At 34.0% G+C, this 6,004-nt stretch overlaps 1 long non-coding RNA gene across 3 annotated transcripts; it reads right to left on the minus strand.

The window, feature by feature from the left end:
• Positions 1–1,156: 1,156 nt before the first annotated feature.
• On the minus strand, positions 1,157–3,845 carry LOC113354542. 3 transcript variants are annotated; one of them, XR_003361941.1, is made up of 6 exons: positions 3,714–3,845; positions 3,517–3,579; positions 3,003–3,064; positions 2,697–2,879; positions 2,519–2,561; positions 1,157–1,772 (listed from the first exon to the last, which is right to left on the minus strand). It is a non-coding gene; the product is annotated as an uncharacterized LOC113354542 (long non-coding RNA). The 3 variants fall into 3 exon arrangements; XR_003361940.1 differs by having other exon boundaries at positions 3,517–3,558; positions 3,639–3,828; XR_003361939.1 differs by lacking the exon at positions 3,003–3,064 and adding an exon at positions 3,120–3,181 and having other exon boundaries at positions 3,517–3,558; positions 3,639–3,828.
• Positions 3,846–6,004: the final 2,159 nt, after the last annotated feature.

A 6,004-nucleotide genomic window follows, 5' to 3' on the forward strand; every position in this document is an offset into this window, starting at 1 on the left:
ATTTTGCATGCCATAAAATGTTATGTGCTTAATTATTATATGGACCTCAAACTCTAAGGCCAACTTAAAATGGATGCATATCTTTGCATTGTCTGAATGAGAGATCCTTTGTTTTAATTCCTTCATTATATTCTTTCCAGTCTCCCGGACGCTCACCAAAACAATTGACAATCGGTAATTTTGCAATGATAATGCCTATAAGAAAATGGCTTGATCAGACTTAAATTTGAAGACGAAGTTACGCAGTTACTGGTACGTGCTTAAAAAAAGAATACTGGACATCGAAATACTGTATCCAAAAAAATAAACCTGGTGATCGCAATTGCATCAACCGTCTTTTGCTCGTCATCACTTAGACTGCCAGGCTTGGTATCATGACTCCTTAACACCTGTGACCACCACTGGTATCCAATATAAGTCTTTGAATATTATTGCCATTGCTTAAAAAATACCAGGAGAGAAACTTTGTTCTTATGTTTTTCTCTAAGTCTAACCTTGAGGTATAAAGGAAACAGGTATTTGCATGCTCTGACCAACACAACTCCAGTGATGCCGAAATGATTCTTTATTGTACTTAAATGATCGAAAAATAAAGACATGAAAGTAAATCTTGAGGAAAGTCAAAAGTTACCGGTCACTGGCAATTATAACCAACACATGGTGCCGGTCACTCGTTTCACAGGAAACACAAATAGCCTCTGTTACAAATTGTTCATAGAAAACTCTTTCTACCATAATAATATATATATATGTATATATATATATATATATTAGCCGGAAATGGAAATAATCAACCTGCAATACATTGGACTACCCAGTTAAGAAACAACCAGTGAGTCGTGCACGTTTTGCAATACATCTCTAAGGCAATGTTGCTTCTGTGTATCCAGGGCAATGTGACTCCTCGTTAAAGAACCTAAAGATGCTATTAATAAGTGTTTGGTGCAGAAATTCATAATTACGCACATGAACCTAATAAATCATAATTAATCCAAAAAATAAATAAAATGAAAATAAATCACCGAAGCATTAAGCAAACTGGAAATACAATACCATCCCTGAACCCAAAACAACGTATTGAATTATTCTCATTAAGAGCCTTAATAGTTTTTGCGGAAGATTGGGTACCGTACTTTGTTATCAGTCTGCCTGATCAATTAAATCACAAAAATAATGCAAATCCTCAAATTATTCGTAAGTTAATATATCAATACAAATGGCGGGGAAGCAATAATGAAGCTCTGCCTTATCAACTTAAAAAATATTAAGACTGGGAGCAGAAAAAGAATGAAAGCCAAGGATTCTGTTAGTGACAATTTTATTTAGTTACGTAAAATGAACCTTTGAGTCAAACTCCTGCATTCCATCTATCGAAAGAAGCTACAGGTTGCTAGCTGAAAGAAACAAAAGGAAAATCTGATTATACACAATAGAAAAAAATAAAATGAGAGTATGGTGAAAAAAGGAAAAGCAGATTTTTCCACTTTTACAACATAGTGAACCAATACATAAAACATATAGGAACCCCCGTTTGGACTAAATAATGATTAATGAGATTTGATACTTGAGTTGCCGATCATAAGAAAATAAATTAGAATTTACAAATAATAATCACTATCAATACCACACTGCAACCGGTCTACCATATACATGCATATTTCGTGATCGGGAAAGACTTAAACTCATACACATTTGTTTTATAAGTCTAAAATTCCAGCCATAGTATAAGTGGTAAACACGTTTCTTTCTCTTTGTATAAGCCCATCACAAACCTGCACAAACAATACAAATTAACATTGGTTGAAAATGGTACAGATTGGAAAACAGGAAAAGTAACCAATACAGATTACTATAGTTATCTTCAACAGCACACAACAATTATGTGTAAAAGCACACCCCAAAAGAAATCTACTTAACATTATTCCTAAACAAACTAAAGTTAAATCCCATTGTGGTGTTTCAAAGGTTGATGGAAGGATAGTCCAGCAGAGTATGCATGAATTGAGCATATCCTTGTTGAAATTCTGATATACAACTTGAGGGTGAACCACCTTCAAGGCTTCGATCTTAGTTTTTGTTGCCATTAGGGAAAATCAGTAATCTTTTGTCAAAGTGATTGAAAATTTCCACAATGATTTTCTTCATAAAAACATTAGTTATAAGGTTTGCTTATGGAAATTTAATAATGGTCATAAGCTTGTCTTACGTACTGTTTCGAGTACCCTATTCATTTGGTATCGTGACACCTGAGCATAGTTAAGAAATTTTAGCACAAAAATGAATGTTAATTTGCCTGGATTCAAAATATCTCGCCAATACTGCATAGAGGTAAGCATATACTTTTGTATGCGGAATAGTTGGCCAAGGAATCACATATTGAAAAAGAGAAGTCTTCTCGTAGCAGAAGTAATATCAAAATCTGGAGCTACAATCTCAAAAGTACACACAGTAAAAAAACGGAACATCAACAGATAACTGAATTCAAAGTTTCTAAACTTTAAAGGAAATGTAAATGCACCTGGTTAATGCAAGATATGGACGGTTCTAGTCCTTCTCTAACCCTGTTATTAAATTGCAAATCAAAAAAGAAGAAGAGTGGTATCCTTGATCAAAGATTCAAAATAGAGAACATGTATTAACCAAAAACTCAAAAACTCTAACCAAACGTAGGAAAGAATAAGAGAAAAATAAATTACCTGTCGTGGATCAGAGTTGAGATTAGATTCAATAACAAAGTAAGTAACATCTTGCAAAACCATAAATCTGCGAGGTATTGAGTGAAGCCTGTAACATCTGGCAAGCTTTTAAGTTTTGTCTCGTAGTATTGTTCTCTGGACTTGAAGCATATCATTGCTTGTGTGAAGCCTGTAACATCTCATCTGCACATAGAATCTCTTGTTTAGTAAAAGAGAAAATCTAAGACTCCTTGCATGTTTGGTTTTATATTTTTCATCAAACATTATGGTTTGGTTTTAGGGTTACCATTGGTTCTCTTGTTTTACCTGTTTAACTGCAGCAAAACATCTAATCCTTTTTGCTATATAAACCTCTAGCACATCCATACCTGTGATACAGAAAAAAAAAAAGAAAAAAAAAATATAACGAAGAAGAAACAACACCTGTTTAACTGCAGCAAAACATCCAATCCTTTTTGCTATATAAACCTCTAGCACATCCATACCTGTGATACAAAAAAAAAAAAGAAAAAAAGAAAAATATAAAGAAGAAGAAACAACACGTAAATAAGAAGAGAATCGAAAAAGGGAGATGAGAGGAGGCGGTAAAAATAAAAGGGAATATAGTAATTAGGGTTTCGGGATAAGGAGAGAAAATAGATCAAAATCAATTTAATCTTTTGTTAATCTGTGAATAGATATCAAAATCAACTTTAATCAAACTACATGATAAAAAGAAACATTTTCACCAGGTAATAATACGAAGATTCACTTAAAGTCATGCAAACCCATACTTAAGAATTCAAAAAAGAAGTTAACCCTAATATAATAAGTGCATTACCTGAGCTAAGCTGGTATGCATATGTGTCTTACTTCTTCGTTCCTGGTAACTAATAATAGTAACCTTAAAAAGAAAATTGAATCAAAAATTATGAAAAATAAGAAAACGGAGAGACTTATTACCTGCAACAGATAAAGAACCCTAGTTGATCAAAATAATCAAATCCATCACAGGCTTATATGAGACAGATATAATACCTGAAGGTAAATCAACCAAGAAAAGAAGAGAGGTGAATATATTCAGATGTGTAGATGGTGGAGAAGAAGGTGAAGGCGGAGCTAGATTGAATAATGGAAGAGAGGTTTTCTTTTAGGTTTAGTCGAGTTTTTTTTTTCGTTCCCCCCCCCCGGGATTATTAAAAAAATTCTATTATTTTGTGAGAAAAAGCCTTGTTTTTCTCTCCTTTCAGGAAAAGTGAAACGGAGCAATTTTGTGAGTGTGTGAGGGTCACCGTTCAATGTGGAGCCTAATGAGCTTAGGATTTTAAAGGAGTTAGATTATTGACGTTTAATTCCCATAAATCAGTCAAAACTATATCGGTCAACGGCTATTTCCCCCTACTCCATTCCTATATATACAACTCGTTCATCAAATTACTCACACATGCTTTTACATATCTTTTACGTATTTATTTACCTGTATTCCCAATGTTAAATTTCACAATAGTCAATAGCGATATCCAATGAAGAGAGGAATATAATTATGAATCGGTTTCCACCGGAATTTTATAAACCCTATTGGGATATTGTAGGTACTGATGTGGTTGAAATGGTGCAGCAGTTCTTTCGTACAGGTTATTTTCTCAAATGTTTAAATATCACAAATGTGTCTCTAATACCAAAGACCAAAAATAAGCAATCCCCCTCCCCCAGAATGAAAAAGTTAATGAGTAAAATCATCTAACCGTTCCAAGCATCTTATGTCCCGGGACGGCAAATTTTAGAAAAAATCCAGTTGGCTCAAGAAATGTGCATACTATGAAGAATAAAAAAGAAAAAAGAGAGTTCAAAACATTTAGCCTTAAATCTTGATATGTCAAAGGCAATTGATCGTCTTGAATGGTCCTTTCTCATGAACGTTATGGCACAAATTGTCTTTTGTACAGAATGGTGTAACCTTATATTGCAGTGTATTAACACTAAAAAATATCCATACTTCTGAATGGAGCTCCATGTGATGCCTATAATCCAACAAGGGGGTGAGACAAGGTTACCCATTATCACCTCATCTATTTATTATTGTGATGGAGGCGTTTTCTAGACAATTGTATCATGATGAACATATTAATCAAATTGAAGGAATTAAAATAGCCCTAGTGCACCTTATATCTCTCATTTGTTCTTTGCCGATTTTATAAATGCAGATCTTCATAATGTCAACAATGTGCTAAAGATTATTAAATATTTTGGTAGTGTTTCTGGTCGGCTGGTTAATTTCAATAAATCAAGTGTGCACTTCAGTGTATATGTACCACAAAGTTTTTGCAAATTATTATCAAGAAGATTGAAGGCTCCCAAGATGAATTCAAATGAGATATACTTAGGAATACCATTCATCATTGGTCGTAGTAAAGTTCAATGCTTGGACAGGGTTAAAAACAAGCTCTCAGAATGGAATGGTAAGACCATGTCTCAATGTGGTAAATTTTTAATGATAAATACTGCAAAAAATACTATCCCGACTTATTCTATGAGTTGTCTTCAAATTCCAGTAGATACAATAGAAAAGATAGATGCAAGGACTTTTGGTGGGGCTTCAAAGAGAAGAGAGGTGCATATTTTACTTCTTGGAAAAATTTGAGTCTGCTCAAGAATCTTGGTGTTCAGGGGTTTAGGGACTTAAAAATTCTAAATCAAGCTTTATTGGTTAGAGCAGCATGTAGATTATGCACCAATACGGATACACAATGGGTGAAGGCTACGTAGGCAAAATACTTCCCATGAACTAGTTTGCTTCATGCAAATGTTAAAACAAATTTCCCTTGGGCATGGAAGGGGGTACAAAAATAAGTGAATTTTATTAAACATCACAATCATTGGAGGCTAGGAAAGGGGAACAACATAAAGATATCGCTTGATGCTTGGATTAGGGGTCTTGATAATCCACCAGTGCCAAGGAATTGTATGGATGATTCTGAGAGCTTTATATGGATTCAAGAACTTATAATACAAAGTAACATGTAGTGGAATGCTGATTTGATCAGGCATATTTTCGATACTTCTACTACAGATCTAATATTGAGTATGAGCATTCAAGCTTCAGTTGAAGACAAGCTAATATGGAGTTTAACAAGAAATGGTTTATTCTCTATTAAATATGCTTACAACATGCTATATGATATCAGCAAGGGAAGTTTGCAAACTTCCCCCATTATTCAAGGTACAAACATCAGCTGGAAAGATTTCTGGAGCATTCAAGTTTGGTCGAGAATAAAACATTTTTCTGGGAATGTTTCACTGATATTCTGCGAACAAATGAAAGGAGGTCA

The sequence above is a fragment of the Papaver somniferum genome, chromosome 2 (assembly GCF_003573695.1).
Source record: "Papaver somniferum cultivar HN1 chromosome 2, ASM357369v1, whole genome shotgun sequence".
In the NCBI taxonomy this organism is placed as follows: Eukaryota; Viridiplantae; Streptophyta; class Magnoliopsida; order Ranunculales; family Papaveraceae; genus Papaver; species Papaver somniferum.